At 46.4% G+C, this 21574-nt stretch overlaps 13 non-coding genes and 1 pseudogene across 13 annotated transcripts; all 14 read right to left on the bottom strand.

Annotated features, from left to right (window-relative positions):
• Positions 1 to 268: 268 nt before the first annotated feature.
• Positions 269 to 459, bottom strand: LOC142273812 (U2 spliceosomal RNA). Its single transcript, XR_012738255.1, has one exon. It is a non-coding gene; the product is annotated as a U2 spliceosomal RNA (small nuclear RNA).
• Positions 460 to 1849: 1390 nt separating this feature from the next.
• Positions 1850 to 2040, bottom strand: LOC142273800 (U2 spliceosomal RNA). The gene has a single exon (XR_012738244.1). It is a non-coding gene; the product is annotated as a U2 spliceosomal RNA (small nuclear RNA).
• Positions 2041 to 3430: 1390 nt separating this feature from the next.
• LOC142273788 (U2 spliceosomal RNA) lies at positions 3431 to 3621 on the bottom strand. Its single transcript, XR_012738234.1, has one exon. It is a non-coding gene; the product is annotated as a U2 spliceosomal RNA (small nuclear RNA).
• Positions 3622 to 5011: 1390 nt separating this feature from the next.
• On the bottom strand, positions 5012 to 5202 carry LOC142273775 (U2 spliceosomal RNA). Its single transcript, XR_012738224.1, has one exon. It is a non-coding gene; the product is annotated as a U2 spliceosomal RNA (small nuclear RNA).
• Positions 5203 to 6592: 1390 nt separating this feature from the next.
• LOC142273763 (U2 spliceosomal RNA) lies at positions 6593 to 6783 on the bottom strand. Its single transcript, XR_012738213.1, has one exon. It is a non-coding gene; the product is annotated as a U2 spliceosomal RNA (small nuclear RNA).
• Positions 6784 to 8173: 1390 nt separating this feature from the next.
• On the bottom strand, positions 8174 to 8344 carry LOC142273841 (U2 spliceosomal RNA; annotated as a pseudogene).
• Positions 8345 to 9966: 1622 nt separating this feature from the next.
• Positions 9967 to 10157, bottom strand: LOC142273751 (U2 spliceosomal RNA). Its single transcript, XR_012738202.1, has one exon. It is a non-coding gene; the product is annotated as a U2 spliceosomal RNA (small nuclear RNA).
• A 1390-nt stretch (positions 10158 to 11547) lies between these two features.
• LOC142273739 (U2 spliceosomal RNA) lies at positions 11548 to 11738 on the bottom strand. Its single transcript, XR_012738191.1, has one exon. It is a non-coding gene; the product is annotated as a U2 spliceosomal RNA (small nuclear RNA).
• Positions 11739 to 13128: 1390 nt separating this feature from the next.
• On the bottom strand, positions 13129 to 13319 carry LOC142273727 (U2 spliceosomal RNA). Its single transcript, XR_012738180.1, has one exon. It is a non-coding gene; the product is annotated as a U2 spliceosomal RNA (small nuclear RNA).
• Positions 13320 to 14709: 1390 nt separating this feature from the next.
• On the bottom strand, positions 14710 to 14900 carry LOC142273926 (U2 spliceosomal RNA). Its single transcript, XR_012738315.1, has one exon. It is a non-coding gene; the product is annotated as a U2 spliceosomal RNA (small nuclear RNA).
• Positions 14901 to 16290: 1390 nt separating this feature from the next.
• LOC142273913 (U2 spliceosomal RNA) lies at positions 16291 to 16481 on the bottom strand. Its single transcript, XR_012738304.1, has one exon. It is a non-coding gene; the product is annotated as a U2 spliceosomal RNA (small nuclear RNA).
• Positions 16482 to 17871: 1390 nt separating this feature from the next.
• On the bottom strand, positions 17872 to 18062 carry LOC142273901 (U2 spliceosomal RNA). The gene has a single exon (XR_012738293.1). It is a non-coding gene; the product is annotated as a U2 spliceosomal RNA (small nuclear RNA).
• Positions 18063 to 19452: 1390 nt separating this feature from the next.
• On the bottom strand, positions 19453 to 19643 carry LOC142273843 (U2 spliceosomal RNA). The gene has a single exon (XR_012738282.1). It is a non-coding gene; the product is annotated as a U2 spliceosomal RNA (small nuclear RNA).
• Positions 19644 to 21033: 1390 nt separating this feature from the next.
• Positions 21034 to 21224, bottom strand: LOC142273720 (U2 spliceosomal RNA). The gene has a single exon (XR_012738174.1). It is a non-coding gene; the product is annotated as a U2 spliceosomal RNA (small nuclear RNA).
• Between the last annotated feature and the right edge of the window lie 350 nt (positions 21225 to 21574).

Genomic DNA, 21574 nt, shown 5'->3' with positions numbered 1-21574 from the left:
TTCCATTCAATTGCAAATGATCTAGATAAGACAGAGAACTGCAGCACGGGGACATAGCCGAGTTGGTCAGGTTGAGTGGTGATGAGTTTGCTATTTGGATGAATAAAGAAAGTCAAAAGTGTGAAAGATAAAAAACAAAAGGAGGAAGTGTGAAAAGTGAATGGGCCAAATTGAGGTGCATATGAAGACGTATGCTTTCTTCCAATTCATTAAATCGGGCTAATATGAATCAGGTGAATTGAGTTCTGCTTTTGGAAACTGGGTTAAGAAGGGGTGCACCGTTCCTGGAGGTACTGCAATACCAGGTCAATGCGTGGAGTGGACAGAGCAAGCTCTTTTTCCATCTCCCTGTTCTAAAAATCCATTTAATATATGGTCCCCAGATAGGGGACGTATCAGATATTAAACTGATAAGAACAGATACTACACTTGATCTTAGCCAAAAGGCCGAGAAGCGATAACCAGAATTGGTTTGGGCCTCGAGTGGCACCCTGGCCTATGCCGGACACATCTTAGGGAGAGAGAGCGAGAGGGAGACAAACCCACGCCTACACAAGACATTTTGTCACCCAAGCCAACCCTTGAAAAGGCTGCTTTGCAGAGCCAAAACAAGAAGAATGGTGCGTTTTGCAGCCGCCGCCCCCCACTGCAATGAATCTGAATAACTCCTCCTTTAGGGCGCAAGCAACTCCCCTCCCCCTTGCAGTCTTTCCAATTCACGATACAAAAAGACGGACAGGACAGGTTGCCTGACTTTCCGTCACTGCCACCCTTTGCCATCCTTACCCGTAGAAAGCCCTTTCATCATCCCCAAACCCTAATCTTTTCCCTTTCCTTCCCAGCCCCCAAACCCTGCCCTCTGTACCTTTCTCACCACCCGCTTCCCTTCTCCTGTCATCCCCCTACCACCCGGGAAAAAAAGAGATTGCCCCCTCCTTCCACTAGCCCACCCTCCCACCCAAAGAACAACTTCTTCTGCGCAGCTTGTTTTCTAGGCAGCAGCGCTATTGTGATGTCATCGGGGGGCATTGTGACAAGCCGCCAGTGTTCCGTCTCTTCATGTTGTGCACAGTTCAAACGGAAAATACATCAACAGGCAGACTACAGAAAAGCTTACTATCAAAGGTTAGAGGGGGGCTTTCTCAGAGGGCTTTTTACAGTTTTTCTATTCCCAATTAGCCGTTTAAGTGTACTTATTGAAAGTAGTAATTCTTTCATAGGCCGCCCTTTCTTAGTATTTGACGTTCCTTATATTGCGGTATGAGGCTTCGCAGTAGGTTGCAAACATTCATCACCCATGACTGTCCCCAATTGAGCTCAGAAGCTCAATGTCTATCATGACCTCTCTTTTAGAATGTCCAAGAGCAAGCAAACTATTCCTCCAGGAGAGGGCGCCAACAGACTACTAAAGAGATCATCATTACTCAAAGAAAACCCCAAAAACCAATGCATGATAGGAATAAACAGGTAACTTTCTTTGGAGTGGAAGCGGAGAGATCGCACCAGATGCCAATTCTAGATGTTATCACACCTGTGGTCACTGCAGCAGCAGGTGAATCCACTTTGTCCAAAAGGGATCTATTCCATTCAATTGCAAATGATCTAGATAAGACAGAGAACTGCAGCACGGGGACATAGCCGAGTTGGTCAGGTTGAGTGGTGATGAGTTTGCTATTTGGATGAATAAAGAAAGTCAAAAGTGTGAAAGATAAAAAACAAAAGGAGGAAGTGTGAAAAGTGAATGGGCCAAATTGAGGTGCATATGAAGACGTATGCTTTCTTCCAATTCATTAAATCGGGCTAATATGAATCAGGTGAATTGAGTTCTGCTTTTGGAAACTGGGTTAAGAAGGGGTGCACCGTTCCTGGAGGTACTGCAATACCAGGTCAATGCGTGGAGTGGACAGAGCAAGCTCTTTTTCCATCTCCCTGTTCTAAAAATCCATTTAATATATGGTCCCCAGATAGGGGACGTATCAGATATTAAACTGATAAGAACAGATACTACACTTGATCTTAGCCAAAAGGCCGAGAAGCGATAACCAGAATTGGTTTGGGCCTCGAGTGGCACCCTGGCCTATGCCGGACACATCTTAGGGAGAGAGAGCGAGAGGGAGACAAACCCACGCCTACACAAGACATTTTGTCACCCAAGCCAACCCTTGAAAAGGCTGCTTTGCAGAGCCAAAACAAGAAGAATGGTGCGTTTTGCAGCCGCCGCCCCCCACTGCAATGAATCTGAATAACTCCTCCTTTAGGGCGCAAGCAACTCCCCTCCCCCTTGCAGTCTTTCCAATTCACGATACAAAAAGACGGACAGGACAGGTTGCCTGACTTTCCGTCACTGCCACCCTTTGCCATCCTTACCCGTAGAAAGCCCTTTCATCATCCCCAAACCCTAATCTTTTCCCTTTCCTTCCCAGCCCCCAAACCCTGCCCTCTGTACCTTTCTCACCACCCGCTTCCCTTCTCCTGTCATCCCCCTACCACCCGGGAAAAAAAGAGATTGCCCCCTCCTTCCACTAGCCCACCCTCCCACCCAAAGAACAACTTCTTCTGCGCAGCTTGTTTTCTAGGCAGCAGCGCTATTGTGATGTCATCGGGGGGCATTGTGACAAGCCGCCAGTGTTCCGTCTCTTCATGTTGTGCACAGTTCAAACGGAAAATACATCAACAGGCAGACTACAGAAAAGCTTACTATCAAAGGTTAGAGGGGGGCTTTCTCAGAGGGCTTTTTACAGTTTTTCTATTCCCAATTAGCCGTTTAAGTGTACTTATTGAAAGTAGTAATTCTTTCATAGGCCGCCCTTTCTTAGTATTTGACGTTCCTTATATTGCGGTATGAGGCTTCGCAGTAGGTTGCAAACATTCATCACCCATGACTGTCCCCAATTGAGCTCAGAAGCTCAATGTCTATCATGACCTCTCTTTTAGAATGTCCAAGAGCAAGCAAACTATTCCTCCAGGAGAGGGCGCCAACAGACTACTAAAGAGATCATCATTACTCAAAGAAAACCCCAAAAACCAATGCATGATAGGAATAAACAGGTAACTTTCTTTGGAGTGGAAGCGGAGAGATCGCACCAGATGCCAATTCTAGATGTTATCACACCTGTGGTCACTGCAGCAGCAGGTGAATCCACTTTGTCCAAAAGGGATCTATTCCATTCAATTGCAAATGATCTAGATAAGACAGAGAACTGCAGCACGGGGACATAGCCGAGTTGGTCAGGTTGAGTGGTGATGAGTTTGCTATTTGGATGAATAAAGAAAGTCAAAAGTGTGAAAGATAAAAAACAAAAGGAGGAAGTGTGAAAAGTGAATGGGCCAAATTGAGGTGCATATGAAGACGTATGCTTTCTTCCAATTCATTAAATCGGGCTAATATGAATCAGGTGAATTGAGTTCTGCTTTTGGAAACTGGGTTAAGAAGGGGTGCACCGTTCCTGGAGGTACTGCAATACCAGGTCAATGCGTGGAGTGGACAGAGCAAGCTCTTTTTCCATCTCCCTGTTCTAAAAATCCATTTAATATATGGTCCCCAGATAGGGGACGTATCAGATATTAAACTGATAAGAACAGATACTACACTTGATCTTAGCCAAAAGGCCGAGAAGCGATAACCAGAATTGGTTTGGGCCTCGAGTGGCACCCTGGCCTATGCCGGACACATCTTAGGGAGAGAGAGCGAGAGGGAGACAAACCCACGCCTACACAAGACATTTTGTCACCCAAGCCAACCCTTGAAAAGGCTGCTTTGCAGAGCCAAAACAAGAAGAATGGTGCGTTTTGCAGCCGCCGCCCCCCACTGCAATGAATCTGAATAACTCCTCCTTTAGGGCGCAAGCAACTCCCCTCCCCCTTGCAGTCTTTCCAATTCACGATACAAAAAGACGGACAGGACAGGTTGCCTGACTTTCCGTCACTGCCACCCTTTGCCATCCTTACCCGTAGAAAGCCCTTTCATCATCCCCAAACCCTAATCTTTTCCCTTTCCTTCCCAGCCCCCAAACCCTGCCCTCTGTACCTTTCTCACCACCCGCTTCCCTTCTCCTGTCATCCCCCTACCACCCGGGAAAAAAAGAGATTGCCCCCTCCTTCCACTAGCCCACCCTCCCACCCAAAGAACAACTTCTTCTGCGCAGCTTGTTTTCTAGGCAGCAGCGCTATTGTGATGTCATCGGGGGGCATTGTGACAAGCCGCCAGTGTTCCGTCTCTTCATGTTGTGCACAGTTCAAACGGAAAATACATCAACAGGCAGACTACAGAAAAGCTTACTATCAAAGGTTAGAGGGGGGCTTTCTCAGAGGGCTTTTTACAGTTTTTCTATTCCCAATTAGCCGTTTAAGTGTACTTATTGAAAGTAGTAATTCTTTCATAGGCCGCCCTTTCTTAGTATTTGACGTTCCTTATATTGCGGTATGAGGCTTCGCAGTAGGTTGCAAACATTCATCACCCATGACTGTCCCCAATTGAGCTCAGAAGCTCAATGTCTATCATGACCTCTCTTTTAGAATGTCCAAGAGCAAGCAAACTATTCCTCCAGGAGAGGGCGCCAACAGACTACTAAAGAGATCATCATTACTCAAAGAAAACCCCAAAAACCAATGCATGATAGGAATAAACAGGTAACTTTCTTTGGAGTGGAAGCGGAGAGATCGCACCAGATGCCAATTCTAGATGTTATCACACCTGTGGTCACTGCAGCAGCAGGTGAATCCACTTTGTCCAAAAGGGATCTATTCCATTCAATTGCAAATGATCTAGATAAGACAGAGAACTGCAGCACGGGGACATAGCCGAGTTGGTCAGGTTGAGTGGTGATGAGTTTGCTATTTGGATGAATAAAGAAAGTCAAAAGTGTGAAAGATAAAAAACAAAAGGAGGAAGTGTGAAAAGTGAATGGGCCAAATTGAGGTGCATATGAAGACGTATGCTTTCTTCCAATTCATTAAATCGGGCTAATATGAATCAGGTGAATTGAGTTCTGCTTTTGGAAACTGGGTTAAGAAGGGGTGCACCGTTCCTGGAGGTACTGCAATACCAGGTCAATGCGTGGAGTGGACAGAGCAAGCTCTTTTTCCATCTCCCTGTTCTAAAAATCCATTTAATATATGGTCCCCAGATAGGGGACGTATCAGATATTAAACTGATAAGAACAGATACTACACTTGATCTTAGCCAAAAGGCCGAGAAGCGATAACCAGAATTGGTTTGGGCCTCGAGTGGCACCCTGGCCTATGCCGGACACATCTTAGGGAGAGAGAGCGAGAGGGAGACAAACCCACGCCTACACAAGACATTTTGTCACCCAAGCCAACCCTTGAAAAGGCTGCTTTGCAGAGCCAAAACAAGAAGAATGGTGCGTTTTGCAGCCGCCGCCCCCCACTGCAATGAATCTGAATAACTCCTCCTTTAGGGCGCAAGCAACTCCCCTCCCCCTTGCAGTCTTTCCAATTCACGATACAAAAAGACGGACAGGACAGGTTGCCTGACTTTCCGTCACTGCCACCCTTTGCCATCCTTACCCGTAGAAAGCCCTTTCATCATCCCCAAACCCTAATCTTTTCCCTTTCCTTCCCAGCCCCCAAACCCTGCCCTCTGTACCTTTCTCACCACCCGCTTCCCTTCTCCTGTCATCCCCCTACCACCCGGGAAAAAAAGAGATTGCCCCCTCCTTCCACTAGCCCACCCTCCCACCCAAAGAACAACTTCTTCTGCGCAGCTTGTTTTCTAGGCAGCAGCGCTATTGTGATGTCATCGGGGGGCATTGTGACAAGCCGCCAGTGTTCCGTCTCTTCATGTTGTGCACAGTTCAAACGGAAAATACATCAACAGGCAGACTACAGAAAAGCTTACTATCAAAGGTTAGAGGGGGGCTTTCTCAGAGGGCTTTTTACAGTTTTTCTATTCCCAATTAGCCGTTTAAGTGTACTTATTGAAAGTAGTAATTCTTTCATAGGCCGCCCTTTCTTAGTATTTGACGTTCCTTATATTGCGGTATGAGGCTTCGCAGTAGGTTGCAAACATTCATCACCCATGACTGTCCCCAATTGAGCTCAGAAGCTCAATGTCTATCATGACCTCTCTTTTAGAATGTCCAAGAGCAAGCAAACTATTCCTCCAGGAGAGGGCGCCAACAGACTACTAAAGAGATCATCATTACTCAAAGAAAACCCCAAAAACCAATGCATGATAGGAATAAACAGGTAACTTTCTTTGGAGTGGAAGCGGAGAGATCGCACCAGATGCCAATTCTAGATGTTATCACACCTGTGGTCACTGCAGCAGCAGGTGAATCCACTTTGTCCAAAAGGGATCTATTCCATTCAATTGCAAATGATCTAGATAAGACAGAGAACTGCAGCACGGGGACATAGCCGAGTTGGTCAGGTTGAGTGGTGATGAGTTTGCTATTTGGATGAATAAAGAAAGTCAAAAGTGTGAAAGATAAAAAACAAAAGGAGGAAGTGTGAAAAGTGAATGGGCCAAATTGAGGTGCATATGAAGACGTATGGTTTCTTCCAATTCATTAAATCGGGCTAATATGAATCAGGTGAATTGAGTTCTGCTTTTGGAAACTGGGTTAAGAAGGGGTGCACCGTTCCTGGAGGTACTGCAATACCAGGTCAATGCGTGGAGTGGACAGAGCAAGCTCTTTTTCCATCTCCCTGTTCTAAAAATCCATTTAATATATGGTCCCCAGATAGGGGACGTATCAGATATTAAACTGATAAGAACAGATACTACACTTGATCTTAGCCAAAAGGCCGAGAAGCGATAACCAGAATTGGTTTGGGCCTCGAGTGGCACCCTGGCCTATGCCGGACACATCTTAGGGAGAGAGAGCGAGAGGGAGACAAACCCACGCCTACACAAGACATTTTGTCACCCAAGCCAACCCTTGAAAAGGCTGCTTTGCAGAGCCAAAACAAGAAGAATGGTGCGTTTTGCAGCCGCCGCCCCCCACTGCAATGAATCTGAATAACTCCTCCTTTAGGGCGCAAGCAACTCCCCTCCCCCTTGCAGTCTTTCCAATTCACGATACAAAAAGACGGACAGGACAGGTTGCCTGACTTTCCGTCACTGCCACCCTTTGCCATCCTTACCCGTAGAAAGCCCTTTCATCATCCCCAAACCCTAATCTTTTCCCTTTCCTTCCCAGCCCCCAAACCCTGCCCTCTGTACCTTTCTCACCACCCGCTTCCCTTCTCCTGTCATCCCCCTACCACCCGGGAAAAAAAGAGATTGCCCCCTCCTTCCACTAGCCCACCCTCCCACCCAAAGAACAACTTCTTCTGCGCAGCTTGTTTTCTAGGCAGCAGCGCTATTGTGATGTCATCGGGGGGCATTGTGACAAGCCGCCAGTGTTCCGTCTCTTCATGTTGTGCACAGTTCAAACGGAAAATACATCAACAGGCAGACTACAGAAAAGCTTACTATCAAAGGTTAGAGGGGGGCTTTCTCAGAGGGCTTTTTACAGTTTTTCTATTCCCAATTAGCCGTTTAAGTGTACTTATTGAAAGTAGTAATTCTTTCATAGGCCGCCCTTTCTTAGTATTTGACGTTCCTTATATTGCGGTATGAGGCTTCGCAGTAGGTTGCAAACATTCATCACCCATGACTGTCCCCAATTGAGCTCAGAAGCTCAATGTCTATCATGACCTCTCTTTTAGAATGTCCAAGAGCAAGCAAACTATTCCTCCAGGAGAGGGCGCCAACAGACTACTAAAGAGATCATCATTACTCAAAGAAAACCCCAAAAACCAATGCATGATAGGAATAAACAGGTAACTTTCTTTGGAGTGGAAGCGGAGAGATCGCACCAGATGCCAATTCTAGATGTTATCACACCTGTGGTCACTGCAGCAGCAGGTGAATCCACTTTGTCCAAAAGGGATCTATTCCATTCAATTGCAAATGATCTAGATAAGACAGAGAACTGCAGCACGGGGACATAGCCGAGTTGGTCAGGTTGAGTGGTGATGAGTTTGCTATTTGGATGAATAAAGAAAGTCAAAAGTGTGAAAGATAAAAAACAAAAGGAGGAAGTGTGAAAAGTGAATGGGCCAAATTGAGGTGCATATGAAGACGTATGCTTTCTTCCAATTCATTAAATCGGGCTAATATGAATCAGGTGAATTGAGTTCTGCTTTTGGAAACTGGGTTAAGAAGGGGTGCACCGTTCCTGGAGGTACTGCAATACCAGGTCAATGCGTGGAGTGGACAGAGCAAGCTCTTTTTCCATCTCCCTGTTCTAAAAATCCATTTAATATATGGTCCCCAGATAGGGGACGTATCAGATATTAAACTGATAAGAACAGATTTTTTTTTTTTTTTTTTTTTTTTTTTTTTTTTTTTTTTTTCTTTTTTTTTTGAAGGATGAGTTTGAAAATAATAAAGTGACCGCCTCTCGTTGCCCAGGTAACCGTCCGTCACACGAGGGCTATGACATCCTACGATGCACACTCCCCCAAGGCCAGCAGTTGTGCAATACCCTGGCACCTTTCAGCACCAACCAAGGTAGTACCCTCCCAAACTACACTTGATCTTAGCCAAAAGGCCGAGAAGCGATAACCAGAATTGGTTTGGGCCTCGAGTGGCACCCTGGCCTATGCCGGACACATCTTAGGGAGAGAGAGCGAGAGGGAGACAAACCCACGCCTACACAAGACATTTTGTCACCCAAGCCAACCCTTGAAAAGGCTGCTTTGCAGAGCCAAAACAAGAAGAATGGTGCGTTTTGCAGCCGCCGCCCCCCACTGCAATGAATCTGAATAACTCCTCCTTTAGGGCGCAAGCAACTCCCCTCCCCCTTGCAGTCTTTCCAATTCACGATACAAAAAGACGGACAGGACAGGTTGCCTGACTTTCCGTCACTGCCACCCTTTGCCATCCTTACCCGTAGAAAGCCCTTTCATCATCCCCAAACCCTAATCTTTTCCCTTTCCTTCCCAGCCCCCAAACCCTGCCCTCTGTACCTTTCTCACCACCCGCTTCCCTTCTCCTGTCATCCCCCTACCACCCGGGAAAAAAAGAGATTGCCCCCTCCTTCCACTAGCCCACCCTCCCACCCAAAGAACAACTTCTTCTGCGCAGCTTGTTTTCTAGGCAGCAGCGCTATTGTGATGTCATCGGGGGGCATTGTGACAAGCCGCCAGTGTTCCGTCTCTTCATGTTGTGCACAGTTCAAACGGAAAATACATCAACAGGCAGACTACAGAAAAGCTTACTATCAAAGGTTAGAGGGGGGCTTTCTCAGAGGGCTTTTTACAGTTTTTCTATTCCCAATTAGCCGTTTAAGTGTACTTATTGAAAGTAGTAATTCTTTCATAGGCCGCCCTTTCTTAGTATTTGACGTTCCTTATATTGCGGTATGAGGCTTCGCAGTAGGTTGCAAACATTCATCACCCATGACTGTCCCCAATTGAGCTCAGAAGCTCAATGTCTATCATGACCTCTCTTTTAGAATGTCCAAGAGCAAGCAAACTATTCCTCCAGGAGAGGGCGCCAACAGACTACTAAAGAGATCATCATTACTCAAAGAAAACCCCAAAAACCAATGCATGATAGGAATAAACAGGTAACTTTCTTTGGAGTGGAAGCGGAGAGATCGCACCAGATGCCAATTCTAGATGTTATCACACCTGTGGTCACTGCAGCAGCAGGTGAATCCACTTTGTCCAAAAGGGATCTATTCCATTCAATTGCAAATGATCTAGATAAGACAGAGAACTGCAGCACGGGGACATAGCCGAGTTGGTCAGGTTGAGTGGTGATGAGTTTGCTATTTGGATGAATAAAGAAAGTCAAAAGTGTGAAAGATAAAAAACAAAAGGAGGAAGTGTGAAAAGTGAATGGGCCAAATTGAGGTGCATATGAAGACGTATGCTTTCTTCCAATTCATTAAATCGGGCTAATATGAATCAGGTGAATTGAGTTCTGCTTTTGGAAACTGGGTTAAGAAGGGGTGCACCGTTCCTGGAGGTACTGCAATACCAGGTCAATGCGTGGAGTGGACAGAGCAAGCTCTTTTTCCATCTCCCTGTTCTAAAAATCCATTTAATATATGGTCCCCAGATAGGGGACGTATCAGATATTAAACTGATAAGAACAGATACTACACTTGATCTTAGCCAAAAGGCCGAGAAGCGATAACCAGAATTGGTTTGGGCCTCGAGTGGCACCCTGGCCTATGCCGGACACATCTTAGGGAGAGAGAGCGAGAGGGAGACAAACCCACGCCTACACAAGACATTTTGTCACCCAAGCCAACCCTTGAAAAGGCTGCTTTGCAGAGCCAAAACAAGAAGAATGGTGCGTTTTGCAGCCGCCGCCCCCCACTGCAATGAATCTGAATAACTCCTCCTTTAGGGCGCAAGCAACTCCCCTCCCCCTTGCAGTCTTTCCAATTCACGATACAAAAAGACGGACAGGACAGGTTGCCTGACTTTCCGTCACTGCCACCCTTTGCCATCCTTACCCGTAGAAAGCCCTTTCATCATCCCCAAACCCTAATCTTTTCCCTTTCCTTCCCAGCCCCCAAACCCTGCCCTCTGTACCTTTCTCACCACCCGCTTCCCTTCTCCTGTCATCCCCCTACCACCCGGGAAAAAAAGAGATTGCCCCCTCCTTCCACTAGCCCACCCTCCCACCCAAAGAACAACTTCTTCTGCGCAGCTTGTTTTCTAGGCAGCAGCGCTATTGTGATGTCATCGGGGGGCATTGTGACAAGCCGCCAGTGTTCCGTCTCTTCATGTTGTGCACAGTTCAAACGGAAAATACATCAACAGGCAGACTACAGAAAAGCTTACTATCAAAGGTTAGAGGGGGGCTTTCTCAGAGGGCTTTTTACAGTTTTTCTATTCCCAATTAGCCGTTTAAGTGTACTTATTGAAAGTAGTAATTCTTTCATAGGCCGCCCTTTCTTAGTATTTGACGTTCCTTATATTGCGGTATGAGGCTTCGCAGTAGGTTGCAAACATTCATCACCCATGACTGTCCCCAATTGAGCTCAGAAGCTCAATGTCTATCATGACCTCTCTTTTAGAATGTCCAAGAGCAAGCAAACTATTCCTCCAGGAGAGGGCGCCAACAGACTACTAAAGAGATCATCATTACTCAAAGAAAACCCCAAAAACCAATGCATGATAGGAATAAACAGGTAACTTTCTTTGGAGTGGAAGCGGAGAGATCGCACCAGATGCCAATTCTAGATGTTATCACACCTGTGGTCACTGCAGCAGCAGGTGAATCCACTTTGTCCAAAAGGGATCTATTCCATTCAATTGCAAATGATCTAGATAAGACAGAGAACTGCAGCACGGGGACATAGCCGAGTTGGTCAGGTTGAGTGGTGATGAGTTTGCTATTTGGATGAATAAAGAAAGTCAAAAGTGTGAAAGATAAAAAACAAAAGGAGGAAGTGTGAAAAGTGAATGGGCCAAATTGAGGTGCATATGAAGACGTATGCTTTCTTCCAATTCATTAAATCGGGCTAATATGAATCAGGTGAATTGAGTTCTGCTTTTGGAAACTGGGTTAAGAAGGGGTGCACCGTTCCTGGAGGTACTGCAATACCAGGTCAATGCGTGGAGTGGACAGAGCAAGCTCTTTTTCCATCTCCCTGTTCTAAAAATCCATTTAATATATGGTCCCCAGATAGGGGACGTATCAGATATTAAACTGATAAGAACAGATACTACACTTGATCTTAGCCAAAAGGCCGAGAAGCGATAACCAGAATTGGTTTGGGCCTCGAGTGGCACCCTGGCCTATGCCGGACACATCTTAGGGAGAGAGAGCGAGAGGGAGACAAACCCACGCCTACACAAGACATTTTGTCACCCAAGCCAACCCTTGAAAAGGCTGCTTTGCAGAGCCAAAACAAGAAGAATGGTGCGTTTTGCAGCCGCCGCCCCCCACTGCAATGAATCTGAATAACTCCTCCTTTAGGGCGCAAGCAACTCCCCTCCCCCTTGCAGTCTTTCCAATTCACGATACAAAAAGACGGACAGGACAGGTTGCCTGACTTTCCGTCACTGCCACCCTTTGCCATCCTTACCCGTAGAAAGCCCTTTCATCATCCCCAAACCCTAATCTTTTCCCTTTCCTTCCCAGCCCCCAAACCCTGCCCTCTGTACCTTTCTCACCACCCGCTTCCCTTCTCCTGTCATCCCCCTACCACCCGGGAAAAAAAGAGATTGCCCCCTCCTTCCACTAGCCCACCCTCCCACCCAAAGAACAACTTCTTCTGCGCAGCTTGTTTTCTAGGCAGCAGCGCTATTGTGATGTCATCGGGGGGCATTGTGACAAGCCGCCAGTGTTCCGTCTCTTCATGTTGTGCACAGTTCAAACGGAAAATACATCAACAGGCAGACTACAGAAAAGCTTACTATCAAAGGTTAGAGGGGGGCTTTCTCAGAGGGCTTTTTACAGTTTTTCTATTCCCAATTAGCCGTTTAAGTGTACTTATTGAAAGTAGTAATTCTTTCATAGGCCGCCCTTTCTTAGTATTTGACGTTCCTTATATTGCGGTATGAGGCTTCGCAGTAGGTTGCAAACATTCATCACCCATGACTGTCCCCAATTGAGCTCAGAAGCTCAATGTCTATCATGACCTCTCTTTTAGAATGTCCAAGAGCAAGCAAACTATTCCTCCAGGAGAGGGCGCCAACAGACTACTAAAGAGATCATCATTACTCAAAGAAAACCCCAAAAACCAATGCATGATAGGAATAAACAGGTAACTTTCTTTGGAGTGGAAGCGGAGAGATCGCACCAGATGCCAATTCTAGATGTTATCACACCTGTGGTCACTGCAGCAGCAGGTGAATCCACTTTGTCCAAAAGGGATCTATTCCATTCAATTGCAAATGATCTAGATAAGACAGAGAACTGCAGCACGGGGACATAGCCGAGTTGGTCAGGTTGAGTGGTGATGAGTTTGCTATTTGGATGAATAAAGAAAGTCAAAAGTGTGAAAGATAAAAAACAAAAGGAGGAAGTGTGAAAAGTGAATGGGCCAAATTGAGGTGCATATGAAGACGTATGCTTTCTTCCAATTCATTAAATCGGGCTAATATGAATCAGGTGAATTGAGTTCTGCTTTTGGAAACTGGGTTAAGAAGGGGTGCACCGTTCCTGGAGGTACTGCAATACCAGGTCAATGCGTGGAGTGGACAGAGCAAGCTCTTTTTCCATCTCCCTGTTCTAAAAATCCATTTAATATATGGTCCCCAGATAGGGGACGTATCAGATATTAAACTGATAAGAACAGATACTACACTTGATCTTAGCCAAAAGGCCGAGAAGCGATAACCAGAATTGGTTTGGGCCTCGAGTGGCACCCTGGCCTATGCCGGACACATCTTAGGGAGAGAGAGCGAGAGGGAGACAAACCCACGCCTACACAAGACATTTTGTCACCCAAGCCAACCCTTGAAAAGGCTGCTTTGCAGAGCCAAAACAAGAAGAATGGTGCGTTTTGCAGCCGCCGCCCCCCACTGCAATGAATCTGAATAACTCCTCCTTTAGGGCGCAAGCAACTCCCCTCCCCCTTGCAGTCTTTCCAATTCACGATACAAAAAGACGGACAGGACAGGTTGCCTGACTTTCCGTCACTGCCACCCTTTGCCATCCTTACCCGTAGAAAGCCCTTTCATCATCCCCAAACCCTAATCTTTTCCCTTTCCTTCCCAGCCCCCAAACCCTGCCCTCTGTACCTTTCTCACCACCCGCTTCCCTTCTCCTGTCATCCCCCTACCACCCGGGAAAAAAAGAGATTGCCCCCTCCTTCCACTAGCCCACCCTCCCACCCAAAGAACAACTTCTTCTGCGCAGCTTGTTTTCTAGGCAGCAGCGCTATTGTGATGTCATCGGGGGGCATTGTGACAAGCCGCCAGTGTTCCGTCTCTTCATGTTGTGCACAGTTCAAACGGAAAATACATCAACAGGCAGACTACAGAAAAGCTTACTATCAAAGGTTAGAGGGGGGCTTTCTCAGAGGGCTTTTTACAGTTTTTCTATTCCCAATTAGCCGTTTAAGTGTACTTATTGAAAGTAGTAATTCTTTCATAGGCCGCCCTTTCTTAGTATTTGACGTTCCTTATATTGCGGTATGAGGCTTCGCAGTAGGTTGCAAACATTCATCACCCATGACTGTCCCCAATTGAGCTCAGAAGCTCAATGTCTATCATGACCTCTCTTTTAGAATGTCCAAGAGCAAGCAAACTATTCCTCCAGGAGAGGGCGCCAACAGACTACTAAAGAGATCATCATTACTCAAAGAAAACCCCAAAAACCAATGCATGATAGGAATAAACAGGTAACTTTCTTTGGAGTGGAAGCGGAGAGATCGCACCAGATGCCAATTCTAGATGTTATCACACCTGTGGTCACTGCAGCAGCAGGTGAATCCACTTTGTCCAAAAGGGATCTATTCCATTCAATTGCAAATGATCTAGATAAGACAGAGAACTGCAGCACGGGGACATAGCCGAGTTGGTCAGGTTGAGTGGTGATGAGTTTGCTATTTGGATGAATAAAGAAAGTCAAAAGTGTGAAAGATAAAAAACAAAAGGAGGAAGTGTGAAAAGTGAATGGGCCAAATTGAGGTGCATATGAAGACGTATGCTTTCTTCCAATTCATTAAATCGGGCTAATATGAATCAGGTGAATTGAGTTCTGCTTTTGGAAACTGGGTTAAGAAGGGGTGCACCGTTCCTGGAGGTACTGCAATACCAGGTCAATGCGTGGAGTGGACAGAGCAAGCTCTTTTTCCATCTCCCTGTTCTAAAAATCCATTTAATATATGGTCCCCAGATAGGGGACGTATCAGATATTAAACTGATAAGAACAGATACTACACTTGATCTTAGCCAAAAGGCCGAGAAGCGATAACCAGAATTGGTTTGGGCCTCGAGTGGCACCCTGGCCTATGCCGGACACATCTTAGGGAGAGAGAGCGAGAGGGAGACAAACCCACGCCTACACAAGACATTTTGTCACCCAAGCCAACCCTTGAAAAGGCTGCTTTGCAGAGCCAAAACAAGAAGAATGGTGCGTTTTGCAGCCGCCGCCCCCCACTGCAATGAATCTGAATAACTCCTCCTTTAGGGCGCAAGCAACTCCCCTCCCCCTTGCAGTCTTTCCAATTCACGATACAAAAAGACGGACAGGACAGGTTGCCTGACTTTCCGTCACTGCCACCCTTTGCCATCCTTACCCGTAGAAAGCCCTTTCATCATCCCCAAACCCTAATCTTTTCCCTTTCCTTCCCAGCCCCCAAACCCTGCCCTCTGTACCTTTCTCACCACCCGCTTCCCTTCTCCTGTCATCCCCCTACCACCCGGGAAAAAAAGAGATTGCCCCCTCCTTCCACTAGCCCACCCTCCCACCCAAAGAACAACTTCTTCTGCGCAGCTTGTTTTCTAGGCAGCAGCGCTATTGTGATGTCATCGGGGGGCATTGTGACAAGCCGCCAGTGTTCCGTCTCTTCATGTTGTGCACAGTTCAAACGGAAAATACATCAACAGGCAGACTACAGAAAAGCTTACTATCAAAGGTTAGAGGGGGGCTTTCTCAGAGGGCTTTTTACAGTTTTTCTATTCCCAATTAGCCGTTTAAGTGTACTTATTGAAAGTAGTAATTCTTTCATAGGCCGCCCTTTCTTAGTATTTGACGTTCCTTATATTGCGGTATGAGGCTTCGCAGTAGGTTGCAAACATTCATCACCCATGACTGTCCCCAATTGAGCTCAGAAGCTCAATGTCTATCATGACCTCTCTTTTAGAATGTCCAAGAGCAAGCAAACTATTCCTCCAGGAGAGGGCGCCAACAGACTACTAAAGAGATCATCATTACTCAAAGAAAACCCCAAAAACCAATGCATGATAGGAATAAACAGGTAACTTTCTTTGGAGTGGAAGCGGAGAGATCGCACCAGATGCCAATTCTAGATGTTATCACACCTGTGGTCACTGCAGCAGCAGGTGAATCCACTTTGTCCAAAAGGGATCTATTCCATTCAATTGCAAATGATCTAGATAAGACAGAGAACTGCAGCACGGGGACATAGCCGAGTTGGTCAGGTTGAGTGGTGATGAGTTTGCTATTTGGATGAATAAAGAAAGTCAAAAGTGTGAAAGATAAAAAACAAAAGGAGGAAGTGTGAAAAGTGAATGGGCCAAATTGAGGTGCATATGAAGACGTATGCTTTCTTCCAATTCATTAAATCGGGCTAATATGAATCAGGTGAATTGAGTTCTGCTTTTGGAAACTGGGTTAAGAAGGGGTGCACCGTTCCTGGAGGTACTGCAATACCAGGTCAATGCGTGGAGTGGACAGAGCAAGCTCTTTTTCCATCTCCCTGTTCTAAAAATCCATTTAATATATGGTCCCCAGATAGGGGACGTATCAGATATTAAACTGATAAGAACAGATACTACACTTGATCTTAGCCAAAAGGCCGAGAAGCGATAACCAGAATTGGTTTGGGCCTCGAGTGGCACCCTGGCCTATGCCGGACACATCTTAGGGAGAGAGAGCGAGAGGGAGACAAACCCACGCCTACACAAGACATTTTGTCACCCAAGCCAACCCTTGAAAAGGCTGCTTTGCAGAGCCAAAACAAGAAGAATGGTGCGTTTTGCAGCCGCCGCCCCCCACTGCAATGAATCTGAATAACTCCTCCTTTAGGGCGCAAGCAACTCCCCTCCCCCTTGCAGTCTTTCCAATTCACGATACAAAAAGACGGACAGGACAGGTTGCCTGACTTTCCGTCACTGCCACCCTTTGCCATCCTTACCCGTAGAAAGCCCTTTCATCATCCCCAAACCCTAATCTTTTCCCTTTCCTTCCCAGCCCCCAAACCCTGCCCTCTGTACCTTTCTCACCACCCGCTTCCCTTCTCCTGTCATCCCCCTACCACCCGGGAAAAAAAGAGATTGCCCCCTCCTTCCACTAGCCCACCCTCCCACCCAAAGAACAACTTCTTCTGCGCAGCTTGTTTTCTAGGCAGCAGCGCTATTGTGATGTCATCGGGGGGCATTGTGACAAGCCGCCAGTGTTCCGTCTCTTCATGTTGTGCACAGTTCAAACGGAAAATACATCAACAGGCAGACTACAGAAAAGCTTACTATCAAAGGTTAGAGGGGGGCTTTCTCAGAGGGCTTTTTACAGTTTTTCTATTCCCAATTAGCCGTTTAAGTGTACTTATTGAAAGTAGTAATTCTTTCATAGGCCGCCCTTTCTTAGTATTTGACGTTCCTTATATTGCGGTATGAGGCTTCGCAGTAGGTTGCAAACATTCATCACCCATGACTGTCCCCAATTGAGCTCAGAAGCTCAATGTCTATCATGACCTCTCTTTTAGAATGTCCAAGAGCAAGCAAACTATTCCTCCAGGAGAGGGCGCCAACAGACTACTAAAGAGATCATCATTACTCAAAGAAAACCCCAAAAACCAATGCATGATAGGAATAAACAGGTAACTTTCTTTGGAGTGGAAGCGGAGAGATCGCACCAGATGCCAATTCTAGATGTTATCACACCTGTGGTCACTGCAGCAGCAGGTGAATCCACTTTGTCCAAAAGGGATCTATTCCATTCAATTGCAAATGATCTAGATAAGACAGAGAACTGCAGCACGGGGACATAGCCGAGTTGGTCAGGTTGAGTGGTGATGAGTTTGCTATTTGGATGAATAAAGAAAGTCAAAAGTGTGAAAGATAAAAAACAAAAGGAGGAAGTGTGAAAAGTGAATGGGCCAAATTGAGGTGCATATGAAGACGTATGCTTTCTTCCAATTCATTAAATCGGGCTAATATGAATCAGGTGAATTGAGTTCTGCTTTTGGAAACTGGGTTAAGAAGGGGTGCACCGTTCCTGGAGGTACTGCAATACCAGGTCAATGCGTGGAGTGGACAGAGCAAGCTCTTTTTCCATCTCCCTGTTCTAAAAATCCATTTAATATATGGTCCCCAGATAGGGGACGTATCAGATATTAAACTGATAAGAACAGATACTACACTTGATCTTAGCCAAAAGGCCGAGAAGCGATAACCAGAATTGGTTTGGGCCTCGAGTGGCACCCTGGCCTATGCCGGACACATCTTAGGGAGAGAGAGCGAGAGGGAGACAAACCCACGCCTACACAAGACATTTTGTCACCCAAGCCAACCCTTGAAAAGGCTGCTTTGCAGAGCCAAAACAAGAAGAATGGTGCGTTTTGCAGCCGCCGCCCCCCACTGCAATGAATCTGAATAACTCCTCCTTTAGGGCGCAAGCAACTCCCCTCCCCCTTGCAGTCTTTCCAATTCACGATACAAAAAGACGGACAGGACAGGTTGCCTGACTTTCCGTCACTGCCACCCTTTGCCATCCTTACCCGTAGAAAGCCCTTTCATCATCCCCAAACCCTAATCTTTTCCCTTTCCTTCCCAGCCCCCAAACCCTGCCCTCTGTACCTTTCTCACCACCCGCTTCCCTTCTCCTGTCATCCCCCTACCACCCGGGAAAAAAAGAGATTGCCCCCTCCTTCCACTAGCCCACCCTCCCACCCAAAGAACAACTTCTTCTGCGCAGCTTGTTTTCTAGGCAGCAGCGCTATTGTGATGTCATCGGGGGGCATTGTGACAAGCCGCCAGTGTTCCGTCTCTTCATGTTGTGCACAGTTCAAACGGAAAATACATCAACAGGCAGACTACAGAAAAGCTTACTATCAAAGGTTAGAGGGGGGCTTTCTCAGAGGGCTTTTTACAGTTTTTCTATTCCCAATTAGCCGTTTAAGTGTACTTATTGAAAGTAGTAATTCTTTCATAGGCCGCCCTTTCTTAGTATTTGACGTTCCTTATATTGCGGTATGAGGCTTCGCAGTAGGTTGCAAACATTCATCACCCATGACTGTCCCCAATTGAGCTCAGAAGCTCAATGTCTATCATGACCTCTCTTTTAGAATGTCCAAGAGCAAGCAAACTATTCCTCCAGGAGAGGGCGCCAACAGACTACTAAAGAGATCATCATTACTCAAAGAAAACCCCAAAAACCAATGCATGATAGGAATAAACAGGTAACTTTCTTTGGAGTGGAAGCGGAGAGATCGCACCAGATGCCAATTCTAGATGTTATCACACCTGTGGTCACTGCAGCAGCAGGTGAATCCACTTTGTCCAAAAGGGATCTATTCCATTCAATTGCAAATGATCTAGATAAGACAGAGAACTGCAGCACGGGGACATAGCCGAGTTGGTCAGGTTGAGTGGTGATGAGTTTGCTATTTGGATGAATAAAGAAAGTCAAAAGTGTGAAAGATAAAAAACAAAAGGAGGAAGTGTGAAAAGTGAATGGGCCAAATTGAGGTGCATATGAAGACGTATGCTTTCTTCCAATTCATTAAATCGGGCTAATATGAATCAGGTGAATTGAGTTCTGCTTTTGGAAACTGGGTTAAGAAGGGGTGCACCGTTCCTGGAGGTACTGCAATACCAGGTCAATGCGTGGAGTGGACAGAGCAAGCTCTTTTTCCATCTCCCTGTTCTAAAAATCCATTTAATATATGGTCCCCAGATAGGGGACGTATCAGATATTAAACTGATAAGAACAGATACTACACTTGATCTTAGCCAAAAGGCCGAGAAGCGATAACCAGAATTGGTTTGGGCCTCGAGTGGCACCCTGGCCTATGCCGGACACATCTTAGGGAGAGAGAGCGAGAGGGAGACAAACCCACGCCTACACAAGACATTTTGTCACCCAAGCCAACCCTTGAAAAGGCTGCTTTGCAGAGCCAAAACAAGAAGAATGGTGCGTTTTGCAGCCGCCGCCCCCCACTGCAATGAATCTGAATAACTCCTCCTTTAGGGCGCAAGCAACTCCCCTCCCCCTTGCAGTCTTTCCAATTCACGATACAAAAAGACGGACAGGACAGGTTGCCTGACTTTCCGTCACTGCCACCCTTTGCCATCCTTACCCGTAGAAAGCCCTTTCATCATCCCCAAACCCTAATCTTTTCCCTTTCCTTCCCAGCCCCCAAACCCTGCCCTCTGTACCTTTCTCACCACCCGCTTCCCTTCTCCTGTCATCCCCCTACCACCCGGGAAAAAAAGAGATTGCCCCCTCCTTCCACTAGCCCACCCTCCCACCCAAAGAACAACTTCTTCTGCGCAGCTTGTTTTCTAGGCAGCAGCGCTATTGTGATGTCATCGGGGGGCATTGTGACAAGCCGCCAGTGTTCCGTCTCTTCATGTTGTGCACAGTTCAAACGGAAAATACATCAACAGGCAGACTACAGAAAAGCTTACTATCAAAGGTTAGAGGGGGGCTTTCTCAGAGGGCTTTTTACAGTTTTTCTATTCCCAATTAGCCGTTTAAGTGTACTTATTGAAAGTAGTAATTCTTTCATAGGCCGCCCTTTCTTAGTATTTGACGTTCCTTATATTGCGGTATGAGGCTTCGCAGTAGGTTGCAAACATTCATCACCCATGACTGTCCCCAATTGAGCTCAGAAGCTCAATGTCTATCATGACCTCTCTTTTAGAATGTCCAAGAGCAAGCAAACTATTCCTCCAGGAGAGGGCGCCAACAGACTACTAAAGAGATCATCATTACTCAAAGAAAACCCCAAAAACCAATGCATGATAGGAATAAACAGGTAACTTTCTTTGGAGTGGAAGCGGAGAGATCGCACCAGATGCCAATTCTAGATGTTATCACACCTGTGGTCACTGCAGCAGCAGGTGAATCCACTTTGTCCAAAAGGGATCTATTCCATTCAATTGCAAATGATCTAGATAAGACAGAGAACTGCAGCACGGGGACATAGCCGAGTTGGTCAGGTTGAGTGGTGATGAGTTTGCTATTTGGATGAATAAAGAAAGTCAAAAGTGTGAAAGATAAAAAACAAAAGGAGGAAGTGTGAAAAGTGAATGGGCCAAATTGAGGTGCATATGAAGACGTATGCTTTCTTCCAATTCATTAAATCGGGCTAATATGAATCAGGTGAATTGAGTTCTGCTTTTGGAAACTGGGTTAAGAAGGGGTGCACCGTTCCTGGAGGTACTGCAATACCAGGTCAATGCGTGGAGTGGACAGAGCAAGCTCTTTTTCCATCTCCCTGTTCTAAAAATCCATTTAATATATGGTCCCCAGATAGGGGACGTATCAGATATTAAACTGATAAGAACAGATACTACACTTGATCTTAGCCAAAAGGCCGAGAAGCGATAACCAGAATTGGTTTGGGCCTCGAGTGGCACCCTGGCCTATGCCGGACACATCTTAGGGAGAGAGAGCGAGAGGGAGACAAACCCACGCCTACACAAGACATTTTGTCACCCAAGCCAACCCTTGAAAAGGCTGCTTTGCAGAGCCAAAACAAGAAGAATGGTGCGTTTTGCAGCCGCCGCCCCCCACTGCAATGAATCTGAATAACTCCTCCTTTAGGGCGCAAGCAACTCCCCTCCCCCTTGCAGTCTTTCCAATTCACGATACAAAAAGACGGACAGGACAGGTTGCCTGACTTTCCGTCACTGCCACCCTTTGCCATCCTTACCCGTAGAAAGCCCTTTCATCATC

The sequence above is a fragment of the Anomaloglossus baeobatrachus genome, unplaced genomic scaffold (assembly GCF_048569485.1).
Source record: "Anomaloglossus baeobatrachus isolate aAnoBae1 unplaced genomic scaffold, aAnoBae1.hap1 Scaffold_366, whole genome shotgun sequence".
NCBI classification, from domain to species: domain Eukaryota; kingdom Metazoa; phylum Chordata; class Amphibia; order Anura; family Aromobatidae; genus Anomaloglossus; species Anomaloglossus baeobatrachus.
Note: the sequence above shows the minus strand (reverse complement) of the source record. Positions and strands in the feature narration are given on the sequence as shown.